Here is a 14216-nt window from a genome sequence, read left to right as displayed (position 1 = left end):
CTTGGGCTTATGTCTACCATCTGCAAACTTCATTTATATTTTTATTTTATTTTTTTATATTTGTGATAGACAATACTGCAGCAAATATTAAGCTTTAATAGTGATCGCCTCTGTGCAACTATGAACACATGTAAGTCGATCTGTCCTCTGCTGCCTCCATGGTCTGTCAAAATACATTAAGTGCAGAGATGCTGCTCCACTCCTATTATTTTCTGTCGCTCTTACGGGACAGATTTGTTGTTAGATATATCTGATCAGCCACATTATTAGGCCACTAATGTTCCTGCAGAGATGCTGCACCATTCAAGTAATTTGCTGCGCTCTGCCGGACAGATTTGTAACAAAGTGATCTGCCCAGCTAGCGGGGCAGATTCTGCGGGCCAGAAATCTGCCCTGGAACTCTGCAGCTTTAGTCCCAGAACAGTCCTGTCGCTCTCCTGCAGCTTTCCTGCCGCTCTCCTGCCAGGACCTCATTTTTGTAAGGGCGTATATACCGGATGGCGGGGAACTATCATGTGACTACATTTGCATATATGAAAGGATACAATCAGCATGCATAAATTAATTACTCAATAACACAACATGAACTGCCTTCATTATTCATTATTCCTGAAAGTTCCACTGCAAGCTTAGAGATCAAGTTTAAGCTGTAAGCGTTGACACTTATAAAACCAAACCACTTCAAAAACAAACTTAGAACAGTACATATTGACCATGTACAACTAGGCAAGTGCGTTAACCCTTCAGTTCTCCAAATCTGCCCCAGTTTTCAGCTCATCTCAGAAAGTCTGAGTACCAATACTCAATCATAACCTCCTTGAATACCTAGTCACCCTGCAGACCGAAAATGCCGAAATTCCAACCACCGCCAGGCAAGAAAAAGATGCAAAAAAGCATCACAGCGTTCACTGGAACTGCTTCAGACCAAAGCGACGGCCAAAACGACACCCCTCATGAACATGACGCCAGCAACGGGAAGAACCTTTTCTAGATAAAATCACCATGGAAATGCTCTACAGAAGCCTGGAAAGTCTGCGATCAGATGTCATCATGATCAAAACCAAACTCATGGTATTATCAGATGTCAAAGATCGAGTAACAAAACTCAAGGAGAGGCAACACGACTTCGAGAAATCGTGTGAATATATGCTGCTACCAAAGCCGACGACAATGAAACCAGGATCGCCTCCCTCGAACAGAAAGTCAGTCAACTTACAGAAAACTTAAAAACACTCAGGAGGAAAGTATTCGAGCACAACGTCGACTAAGAGAATGCTCCCTCCGCCTTTACGGAGTAAAAGAAGAAAGAAATGAAAAGCCAATGGAGGTCGCCCGACAATTGCTAATAGACAAGTTCAAAGTAAGTGATCATGGAATAGAAAAAGCCTTCCGAGCCCCAGTAAGAGGGACAATCACTAACAATCGGTCACGACCATCATCGTGAAATTCACTCTACTGGCGAAAAGTCAACAGATATTACGCAAGGCCAAGCAAGCCCTAGTCGGAACAGAAATCTACATCAAACAAGACCTGCTCCCCGCAGATTACAAGAAAAAACGCCTGTACCACAAGATCATGGCGCAAGCTTACAAGGACGGAAAGAAACCAATCTTCCAGAATGGAATGCTGTACATTGACGGAGTCAAGTACTCAGGACCCCCACCAACACTCGATGTGGTTTACGAACCGCGCCTCAGACCACCCATGCAACTGCAAGAACATTCGACCAGCAGATTGGAGAGCTACACTGCCACATCATCTTCACTCAAGTCATGCGACAACAACTTTGTTCAACTATTGACGGAACTTTTTTTATTAGATTTAGTAGAAACTGTTTTTTTCTCTTTATGTCATTTTCTTATCCTTGTTCTTCACTATTCTATCCTAAAAAAGGTAACAACCAAAAGAATGGAAGTAAGTGTGCTTTTAAAATATTCCAATTTCATCAAACATGCAGAAATTGAAATTCTTATCACTTAACGTGAGAGGTCTCAGGGAATTTAAGAAAAGAAAGAAGGTGTTAACATGGTTAAAACACAAAAAGCCAAATATTGTTTTCCTTCAGGAAACACACAGCACGTCCGATAATGAGAAATTTTGGTCATCTCAGGCTTCGGGCGACTGTTTTTATTCTCACGGGACACACAATAGTAGAGGTGTCATGACTATTTTACGCAACTGTAATCATACTGTGAACAAAACACTAACATCTGAGCATGGAAGATACATTTTGCTAGATGTAACAATTGATGGCAGAAACTTCCTGCTCCTAAATATTTATGCACCCAATGATGAAAAATCTCATGTTCAATTCACACAGGAACTTCTCGACATACTATCGTCTCGTGAAGTTCAACCAGACACAGAAATTGTCATTGGCGGAGACTTTAATTTTACATTTAATAATGAAATCGACAGATCGGGCTCCAGTGGTCCTAATTGGCAAAAAGCCAAGGAGAGCATATTGCAACTGTTAGAACATCACACTTTGATTGATATATGGCGAGTATGTAATCCCGGGGTCACTCATTCACCTGGCGTAGACACAGGCCTTCCATTACACAAAGTCGCTTAGACTACTTCCTTATCAGCGATTCACTGCAACAAGATATCAGCTCCACCGAGATTATCCCTTCCGTTAGCACAGATCATTCAGCAGTGACTCTGACCTTTGACCCTGTCACCACCCCATTTGGTCCGTCATATTGGAAACTAAATACCAGCTTATTACAGGACAGTGTTTACATTGACGAACTTTCCCAAAAGTTTACCCTTTGGCTCCAAGATTACGACGAAATAGAGGACAAAGGCCTCAAATGGGACCTCCTGAAATATGAGATTAAAATTTTCAATCTCATACTCAAAACAAATTGCGAAACTCAAAAAGGAACGTATCAATGAACTTGAGGGAGCAGTTTCCGATCTAGAGACCTCCCTCAGGCCAAATGCGTCAGAGGACGACATCCTCAGACTCCAAAATGCAAAAGCAGAGCTCGAGAAGGAATATGACTACCTAACTGAAGGTTCAATTATTCGTTCAAGAGTCAGATGGCATGAAAAAGGGGAGAAAAACAATAAGTATTTTCTAGGGCTGGAGAAGAGGAGGGGGAGAAAAGGGCATATCAAAGAATCATTGGCGCAAACAATGAACTGAAAACATCGCAGAAAGACATTCTTTCTGAGCTGAAGACATTTTATAGTACTCTCTACTCCTCCAAAACCAACCCAGAAAGGGATATTACTGACCACCACTTCCTGAAAAATGACAAAATCCCCAAACTTGGGCACCAGCTCATGAAAAATTGTGAGTCACCAATAACCCACAATGAAATTTACTGTGCCCTCACCATGATGCCAAGAAATAAGACCCCTGGCAATGATGGATTGCCAACATTTTGGCCGACAATAGGGCCAACAGTAGTTGATTCTCTCAACTATGGGTTTGAAAACGGGAGTCTTTCCAACTCCCAGAGACAAAGTGTGATCACACTAATAGAAAAGAAAGGGAGAACACCAAATACATCAAAAATTGGCGACCGATCTCTCTCATCAACGCCGACGCTAAAGTAGCTGCAAAGTGCCTCGTCAATCGTCTGAAAGATGTTTTGCCTAGCCTCATTAACTGCCAGCAGAGTGCCTTTGTCAAAGACAGAGATATAAGTGACTACATCAGGCTGATAGAGGAAATTCTCTGGCATACAGACGAAAACAACCTCCCGGGAATACTGCTTGCCATAGACTTTGAGAAAGCCTTCGACAGTTTAGAATGGGATTACATTATGGAATGTTTAAATAGATACGGGTTTGGCCCACTCTTTAAACAATGGTTCATTACATTTTACACAGACTTGAGCAGTTGCGTTATGAACAATGGTTTCAGCACCGGTTATTTTAACATTGAAAGGGGGGTGAGACAAGGAGATCCATTGTCACCCTATTTGTTCATCCTAGCGCTAGAAATATTCTTAATTAACTTGATGACGCCAATGTCAAGGGTATCAGGTCAGGAATAGGTGAATGCAAATATGCCGCATTTGCGGATGACCTGACGACCTTTGTGACAGATGAACAGTCATGTCAGAGAATATTTGAAATGTTGCACGAGTTCCACTCACTCTCAGGCTTGATGGTCAACCCTACTAAAACGGAAGCTATTTGGCTTGGTAAGTGGAAAAGACGTAAGAAAAACCATTTGGTATCAAACGGCCGATCAAAATTGCAGGAATTTACATTTCGTATAACCAAGAGTTAAACACCACTCTCAATTATGCAACACCACTCAAGCAGATCGAAGGAACTCTGGGAATTCGATGGAAAAAGAGATCCCTGACACTCATGGGCAAGTTCAGATTTTGAAAACCTTCGCCCTATCACAACTTAATTACGTCATGAGAATGACCACAATAACACCTGAAATTCTTAAGAGATTTGAACAGCTTATCTTCAATTTCCTCTGGAATGGGAAAGATAGAATAACCAGAAAGGTAATGGTCAGACGGGTCTCAGAGGGGGGCTTAAAGGCCCCGATGTGAAAACTACACACAAGCTTATGCGTATAAACCTTATTAAAAGGTATCTAGATGAAAACATAGAGCACCCCTGGAAACTCTTTCTAGACCATCGCCTAAAATCTGTGGGTGGAAAGTACCTATTCAAGTGTAACTTCGATATTAACTCACTCAGCCTGCGCCTACCGAGATTCTACCAAGAAATGCTTGAATCCTGGTCGGTCTGCAATGTTGCGGTCAATGACTCTGAGATTGACATTACTTGTCAAACAATTTGGAACAACAGAAATGTTCTAATTGGAGGGAATTCTGTCTATAACCCAAAGCTAAGACAGAAAGGATTTGAATTAATTTTTGATTTACTTACCGAGGAGGGGTATCTGTCATGGGAAAAATTAGCCAACAAAAACCTCCAAGGGAACGAAGTTCTCCTTCTTTATGGAGCAATCACATGTCTCAGAGTTAGGTGGCCAGAGCCATTGCTGGTTGAGCCGGTGATTAAAGATGAATACGAATATGTGTTTTTTAATTGTAACTTTCGACCCTCCCACAAAGTTACCAGGGAGAGCATCAGAAACGCCATTTACAGTAAAGAGGAATTAAGTCCAATTAATGAACGCTATTATGAAAGAGAATATGACTTTGCTGGACCATGGTCTCCCATACCCTATAGTCTACCATTTAAGGTAGCCATAGACACAAAAACACGTGAATTCCAGTTGAAACTTCTTCATCATATTCTGTACACAAACTACGATCTAGAAGAGGCATGGACCAATCACCGCTCTGTTCATTCTGCCAAAACAGCAACGAGACACTAGATCATCTTTTCTACACCTGTAAATTCACTGAGACCTTCTGGAACGAGTTTCACACATTTTTCGAGGAATCTCTCAGTTTGTTCACTAGACATAACTTAAATGAAGTGCTCTTTGGTGTTGACGGTTACTCTGACATTCACAATCACTTGCTACTATTAGCCAAAAGACACATCTATGCCATGAAAATGAAACAGAGTAAACACACTTTGCAGCTTTTATGTTGCAAGTGAAATTCAACTACCATCTAGAGTACGAAATAGCTCTGGAAAAAGACAAACTAGAGAGACATTGCAGCAAATGGATTTCAATTTTACACAAAATTGTAGATAACTAAGCACTGTACTTCATTTTAATTTAAGTTCATGTTACTAAAGAAAATGTTACCAATAAAACAATTTAAATACAAACTTAGAACAGTACACATTTTTGTTATGACACTTAGCCTATTTTTTTGACAAATCACATTCAGTGTCAAGTTCACTGATTTCAACTCCCTCTGGTGGCACTCTCAAGGGCTATGGGTATCCATGCTTATTCCAAAAATAACAGAAAAGGAGGATAAACCTGGCCGGTGAAAACATGATACTTGTAAGATATCCGGAACTCACAATAAAGTAAAGTTTGGGTCTCATAATTTCAGAATTCTGTAAACAGGGGGGTGTGTTTGGTCAAATTTCTTCTAATATCTTTAAAGGACATCTTTTTTGTCGGAAAGTAGAATCGTAAACAGGTATCTTGAAATTTTCAGAACGAGCATGGATACCCAGTCACCCTTGAATTGTTCCTATCAGGGGTTAACTGCATCATTTGTACTGATTAGTAGGCTGTTTAAGAGTAATTTGGACGTATACATATCTTTCACTCGTGCATAAATGCAAGTAATTTTGTCTCGGACACAATTAAAGCCTTGACATTGACCTTAAATGTAACAGGAAGTAGGTAAACCGGAAGATAATTTACTTCACCTAGGATAGGATTCCATCATTTTAATGTCGTTGCTTAGGGCTTTTATGGAAGGGTCACATTTATGATTTATACATTAAGTGGGGTCATATTTAAGAAGTAGCTAATTTAATAGCCAATTCTCCTACATTATAATCTTGCTAAAGAAGCTTTCCTGGAGTAAATGGTAACGATACTGACAATAGATGCTGGTTTAAGTGTTTTAATGCTAATTAAAGAAAATAGAATGAACTTTCTCCTTTATAAAGCTCCATCACTTAACACCGAAAAGTTACAGCTGGATTAATGAAATAACTTTCACAAACAATGATGGGGTCTCATGGAAAAATTTAATCATTGATGAAAATAGTAAACTAAGAATGTACGCCTAAATAAAACATCATTTTAGATTAGAACCCTGCTTAACATAGTCACAAGGTGAGAAAAGAAAGCTTCTCACCAAACTTCCCATCAGCAATCATGATCTAGCGATTAAAAAAGGGAGACACAATTTTCCACAAACCCCAATTGTAATCAGTGTAGCACTAACAATATTGAAGATGAAATGCACTTTCTATTAGTCTCTCAGAAAACAAAGGTTGAAAGAAAACTTTTTCAGTAAAATTCATCTCCCAAATGATACAACTTAAAATCAGCAATTTTTTCTACTAACAGAACATGAGTTGTCTGAACAACTTGTAGATTATTTTTACTTTATATAAACATGGAAATACCTAGTTATATTTATTATTAGCTACTATTATTATACTGTATAATAATATTATATATTATTATACTGTATTACTTCATCTTTATTGGAGAAAAGTTTGAACTTATTTTTGTAGTACACTTTTATTGCCACAAATGTGATGTAAATCCTATATTTTCAAGTAAGCAATACAATATTATTATTATTATTATTATTATTATTATTATATTATTATTATTATTATTATTATTATTACAAGTTTAGGGGCTATAAGGGACTGGTCAGTTTCTTCAGCCTGGGGGGGCCGGTGGATTCATGGGGGGGTCACCCTGTTTTTGACTTTGGTGATAGGGGGGGTCACCATGTTTTTGAAATGCCCAATAGGGGGGGTCAGTGTGTTTTTGAATTTTGACACAGGCTCATCATTGCCTAAAATGCTAGTGTCAGCCACAAATTTCATCATTCAGTTGTATTTTTCGGCGCGCCCTTCGGGCGCGTGTAACTTTAATAATCAGTCGTATGTTTCAGCACGCCCAACTTTAACATATCAAGCATACATATATCAGAGATATCTGTATTCAATATTTTTCAGCGTTCCCTTCAAGCTCATTACTTTAATATATCAGACATTTTTCAGCACGCCCTTCAGGTGCATGACTTTAATATACAAGGCATATACATCAGAGATATCAGGATGTTTCATATTTTTCGGCGCACCCTTCGGGCGCCATACTTTAATAAATCAAAGATATATGTCAGAGATATCTTGATGTTTGCTATGTGAAAGTGTACCATTATGAAATCTGCAGTTCATATGTAAAGGATGACAAATTCCTGATACTTTTATGTTCTCTCAATGAGAATTCAGTATGAGAAAGCAACATGCACTAATATTTCACAATATATATTTGATACAGTGACTTATTTTAGAGATAGAAAAATGACAAGATATCTTTCCTTCTCATTGATGCAATTATTTTCCTTTGTTTCTCGGGTTTTCTGTAGAAAGATGCTTTTTTAATAACAAAATAACAGTTAAAAAAGGCAGTTTTGTCATTATTAGCTGTGCTTTTATGGTTTCAATGTTACAAGAAAAGGTCTTCTCAAACACTGTAAACATCAGATTTGGCTAAAAAAGCTCTCTATGGCTCAAACTTTAAGATTGACACTTTGAAATTCCTGTCTTAAAACTGATATGTCAACAATTTCATTAAAACATAGAATGACTATTTAAATATATGTAAAATGTAAAATATAGTATATATATATATATATATATATATATATATATATATATATATATATATATATATATATATATATATATATATATATATATATATATATATATATATTTTTACCTATGTCGCGCGCGGGGGGGGTCACCCTGTTTTCGAAATTTGGAATAGGGGGGTCACCCTGTTTTCAAAATTTTGAATAGGGGGGGTCAGCCACTTTTTGACGTCGGCAAAAAATAATCCACCGCCCCCCCCCCCCAGGCCGAAGAAACTGACCAGTCCCTAAGTATTATATAGAAATCTAATAACAGTTCATTGAAGCTGTGTGGGAATTCTGAAAAAGAGGTGTTGTATATTTTAATTTTGTCAATAGGGGTGACTTCCAATTGTTTTACGTGCAGCGCAGAATTGTGCATCATACTGTACGGAGAGAGGGGGATATCATTAAACCGGTGTGCGGGGTATAAAAGACCCCTAACTCATCGAAAATTCATAATGGCGCTTGAGTGACAACTGGCAACAGCAAGGTAGACCGCTCCGTGAAAATCAGCCGAAGCGATTCTCAAACAAACATTATTGGCATACCATAAACATAGACTGTTTCATAAACACGTAGGCCATACAGGTATTCGCAAAGTTTCACAAAGCCTTTTAAAATTACGACGATTAGGGGAAAAATTGCTTTCGTAACAAAGGAAATGGTCCCCAGGGAACAGTCGTTCCGCGATTCAAACAATTGTCAATCATTCAGTGACGCGCAGAGGTGTAAACTGGTCAAACATTTGCTGTGCATACGAGAATAATTACGATGTAAACAAACCATGTGTACGCTTAGAGTTACATGGATATTGGCGTGCACACAGGATGAAAACTTCGTGGTTGTCATAAACTATTTTACTAACAAGCGTTTATGATGCACAGATATCGCGAAAGTGAGACATTTTCGGTCGTGACTTAGCAAGAGATGACTCAGTACCGGTACGATGTATCCTTGCGAAAAGTGCGTACACTGTATTTTACAGAACTGCAGGCAGAGTCCATAGTTTACAATGACATCGAAAACAACTAAATATTAAAGCATGGCGGTAGGCTCCATGATCAATTTGATTAGAGTCAGTCAAAGAGAGCCACTTTATTCAGCCCCCCCCCCCCCCCCCCCCCCCAAAATCTACGGCCGAAAGTACAGGTGCCGCCAACTAAGCTGTTCGTGCAAAAAGGTGTTCGTGCGAAGTTTTTCAGCGGGCGGGCAAATTTCAAAACTAATCAGCGGGCGGGGAGAAAAAATCTATATTTACTGTGGGCGGGGAAGAAATTCACTATTTTCAGTGGGCGGGGAGAAAATTTGACAGTTGGCACCGGAAGATACGTAGAGGGAGGGGAAAGCGGCGTGGTTGATAGAACTTGAGGGGAGATTTAGCGCCTTACTTAGAGGGGAGCAATGTTCCAAGCTATACTGCCAGCTGCTCCCACGGTTTGCGTTGATCTGGGTTGCCTAGTAGGCATCTAGTAGGAAATGGGAAATTTCAGTAGTGGGGAGAGGGCAGAGGGGAGCGTGAAAAGTTGTGGGGAGTGGGGAGCGGGCAGACTATAGATACTGGAGGGCAGCGGGCATCAAAATTCAGTGGGAGGGCACATTTTCCGTGTATGCCAGTGGGAGGGCAGTTACGAACAGCTCTACTTTCCCCTCCAAATTTTAGGTCAAGGTCAAAAATACGTAAAATCGGTATATCAGCCTTCAAAATATGTTTTGTGATGATTTTGCGAAATTCATGAAATTTACCCGTTGGCGGCACCTGAAAGTACCGGTGTACGCTACAGTCGCTTTTGATATAAATGCTAGCCCTGAAACGGCCGTATGGTTTGTACATGTACACGTGTTCTCACACATGGCAATGACATGTCGTGTTCGGAGGGTTGGTAAGGTTTTGACATACCGGTTGCCCCAGTAACGTTTGGACTTCTGTTATGAGAATTAAACAAAGCTTGTAAAGACATCAAAACAGTATTTGTCAATGTCAGTTCAAGGTGAGCAAGTGAGCGTCGACGCGTCATCACCCGATCTTCTTCGAAAGGCTTAGGCCTATTGATACGTGTGTCCGAGATCGGCTCATTGAGTTGGCACTACAGCGTATGATTTCGACAAAGGTTGGACTTTAATTTCTTCAATAACGAAGATATCTATGAACAAGTCCGTGGTTCATCCCCCCGGTTCATCCCATTGCTCCGAAAATGGACATAACTCGTGATTAGTTGTCCGGGGTCACCCTCAAAGCAACCGAGCAGCCGACCTCGATCGCTTACAGATATCGTGGTACGCGAGATTCATGGAAATCTCGATCCTTCCGTGATGTAGTGAACTTATTTTTTTATTTTTAGCGATCGGTCATGACGTCGCGTCGTTCACCTATTTCCTACCATTTTCCTGACCGTGTTTCTCAGTCAATGTTTAGATCGGTAATTCGTGATTTCAACATACGAAATTGCCAGCTTCGGATTATTTTTAATGTTTATGTTTATTACTTTCTTGATGATTATTTCCACTACGTACGGCGCCATTTCCGTATGTAGATATGGCGGTCAGCAGCCGAATCATTCTCGAACGATGACATGACCCCGAAACTTCAGTAAATCAACTCAGCAAAAACTTCAGTAGATCAACTCAGCACGCTCCTGTTTTTATGAAATTGATATTTTTTCCTTCTTTCTTTTTTCTTTCGCGTATTGCGAAGGCTGTAGCTTATAGTCAGAGCGTGAGTTGAGAGCAAACAGATTACCCAGATAATGCGAACGATAGCAACCGTTACCAACAGACTCATTATGCAGAGCCATGCCCCAAAACGCCCACCCAAACTTGGCATTAATCCGGATCCCGGTCCATTTCGCCCCGGGCTTTAAGCCAAGGGGTAATTAAATGCTTGTCGGAAAAGTGACACCAAGCAGTTTACGCGATACCAGCAGGCCTAGACTTTTAACTTTTGTGCGAACTTTACGGATACACGTTCAATCGGTTCAATTTAATTTTGTTTTTAGTTTTCTTCCATCAAAAGTCACGACTATGAAAAAGATTTCCAATATAAATTAAAAATCTCTCTCTCTCTCTCTCTCTCTCTCTCTCTCTCTCTCTCTCTCTCTCTCTCTGCAGTGAAATTGCTATGCTGCGACCACCGAACGAATATTTTCCATACAGTAGGGGTAATATTAAAAGTTCATTTTATAAATCTAACTTAAACGTACCAATGTACCAATGTACAATGGATTCATTCTGATGTATAATTTAAAACTTATTCAGACTTACTTCGTAAGCGTCATATTGGCATTGCAGAATAAACATTGTTTCTGCATTTCGCATGTTTCGCCCTGGCAGTGTAGTCTGGCAGAAACCCTGCGATTCGCGTTCTTCTCTGTCGGAACACGCGCGCGCCCTTCAGAGACGCGACGCGAATCCCAGAGCATGCGCAATTGAGAGTGCGTGGCGTGACAGTAGAACGTCTCCGATCTCGCGCTATCGTGTCGTTGTGAGCTTTAAAAATGATGGAATTTTGACAGAAACTGGAATTACTGCAGAGAATACTTTTCAGGATATCACATGTGAGTGTCTAAGGTACCAAGTAGGACGTTTAGGAAATCCTTTCAGAAGTTCACGCCGCCTGTGGCCATTTTGTGGAGTATAAGCTTATAGGCCCTAAGCTTACGTAACTCAGCAGCGTATACAGTATTTCTACTGACACTGTACATATTGCCGGAACATATGCTATAGAATTTTGTGTTTCACGTCGTTCAATCATTCAGATGGAAATGCCGCCCTAAACAGGGTGACAGACTTTGGAATGCTAACTCTGTATAACAATGACGTAATTTAATAAGAAGATATTTGTATTCGAGCACGGCTACACTACAGTTTTTGATTCGAGAACTCTCATCATGGACCGTGGTTGTATTCAACAATCGAGAGGGCTAGGGTGAGTCGAACTTTTTCCTATGTCCATGTAGCACTTGTGCAAAAATATGCGATCCACAGGCCTTTGGCGAATCCTTGGGTATTAAAGGTGTGCAAGTATACACATCAAAAGACTAGAAAATTCACTTCATAGGCAGAATCTTGTAAAATAGCCTTTTCTTCTCTGGTTAACGAAAAAAATTAATTATTAATTAATTATTAATGTTATAAATTAAATTAATTAATTTGAGAAACTAGTAGAATTAATTTTAGCACCATAAAACTAATTTGAAGGCATAAACATAATTCGATGCATAATGAGTTAGTACTGTACTATATAACACTTATTTGGGATGACTGCATGAAACAAAATTAAAAATACTTCAAAAATTATTTCTGGTCTATATAAAATTAATTCTAACACACTAAAATTAACGGAAAACATAATTTTGACCAGAATGGCCCCAATATATATTATGTTTACTATTCATCCTAGAATGAAGGCAAAGAAATTACAATTATTTTTATTATAGAACAAATTTCTAAGTTGTTACTTAGACATCCATAAAATAAATAAAAAACAGTGAATTATGTTTTAGCATAGACCCTCTCGAGGGTCTATGGTTTGAAATAAAAAAAACTGTGGTTACCAAAATTTTTTACCAAGGCAACATAAACAAAAATTAACATGGAGTTCATGCTGTGATAAATACACTTAGGAGAGCATTTGCATAGTAACTGGGATTACTTTTAATGGAATTTGGAAAAAAATTGAAATTTTAAAATGCAAATAGGTTACTATGGAAACAGGGCAGTAAAAATGGATATCATATTTTGTCTTTCTAACCCAAAATACCCTTTGGTATAATATTTCTGTTGATTACTGGATTTTTACACTGGATATTTGGTCTTTCTAACCCAAAATATCCCTTTGATATTACACATTCTATTGATTCCTGGATTTTAGATGGAATCTTTAAAAAAATTGTAATTTTTACTCCTGAATGGTTGCCATGGAAACATCTCACATTACAATGAGTGTGATATTTTTTGGTGTGCTAACCAGACAAACCAATCTTATGATCAAATTTTTACATCAATCAATCGTTCTTTAAGAGGAATTAGGGAAAAAGTAACATTTTCAATCCCAAAATAGTTACCATGGCAACTCGAAACATTAAAATAAGTCTGGTTTTTGTGTTCTCTGACCCGAACTCCCCCCACTAGATAATTTTCATATCAATCAAAGTAACTTTCATGGAATATTAGAAAAACTGAAATTTTCAACCCTAAAATGGTTACCATGGAAACATGGGGCAGTGAAATCGATATCATATTTGGTCTTTTCGACCCAAAATACCCTTATGGTGAAAATTTCACGGAAATTTAACCTATTATTATTCGCGTTATCATTTCTATATAATACTTATATTAATTATTAATTTGAGGGGTCTTTTTTTTGCATTTCATGCCTCCCCGTAAAAATGAAGACCCAACCAGTAACGCTATAATCTAATGTTAGTCTGTTTGCTGTGACAACGTCGATAGTAAACTCTACATACATGTCCTTTGGTAACTGTGACATACCAGACATGCCCACGCCCCCTGCTGTTTCTCGTTGCACAACGGCGACAACGCATTCCATTTTAACCGTTTAGGTGTATTTATTCTTCTCGCAAATCTTACACAGACAGAAGATTCCTTTCATACCTTTTTTCCTTTCCGATTCGCTTTTGATACGATTTCTACGAGCTATACGAACAAAGTTTGGCGGTGGTTGGCACAGCAACTCAATGGCCACCACGGCTGCGTCCTTGAATAGTGTATTCACTTCGTCTTCAATGGCATGACATGAGGAGAACGGTAATAAAAAAGACTAGAATACCATTCTTGAAGGTTTCGCTATCTATTGTCGATAGGCATTGTCTTCTTAATAAAGAAGACACTCACAAAATTATTCTATAAGAGCAATCGTCAAGAAACGGACTACTGTTGATAGAGAGAAACTGAATGGCATCCTGTGATCGCAATAAAGAGAGGCTCAGTAGGCGGTTCAAAATA

Source organism: Ptychodera flava, chromosome 14 (assembly GCF_041260155.1).
Source record: "Ptychodera flava strain L36383 chromosome 14, AS_Pfla_20210202, whole genome shotgun sequence".
Lineage (NCBI taxonomy): Eukaryota > Metazoa > Hemichordata > Enteropneusta > Ptychoderidae > Ptychodera > Ptychodera flava.
Note: the sequence above shows the minus strand (reverse complement) of the source record.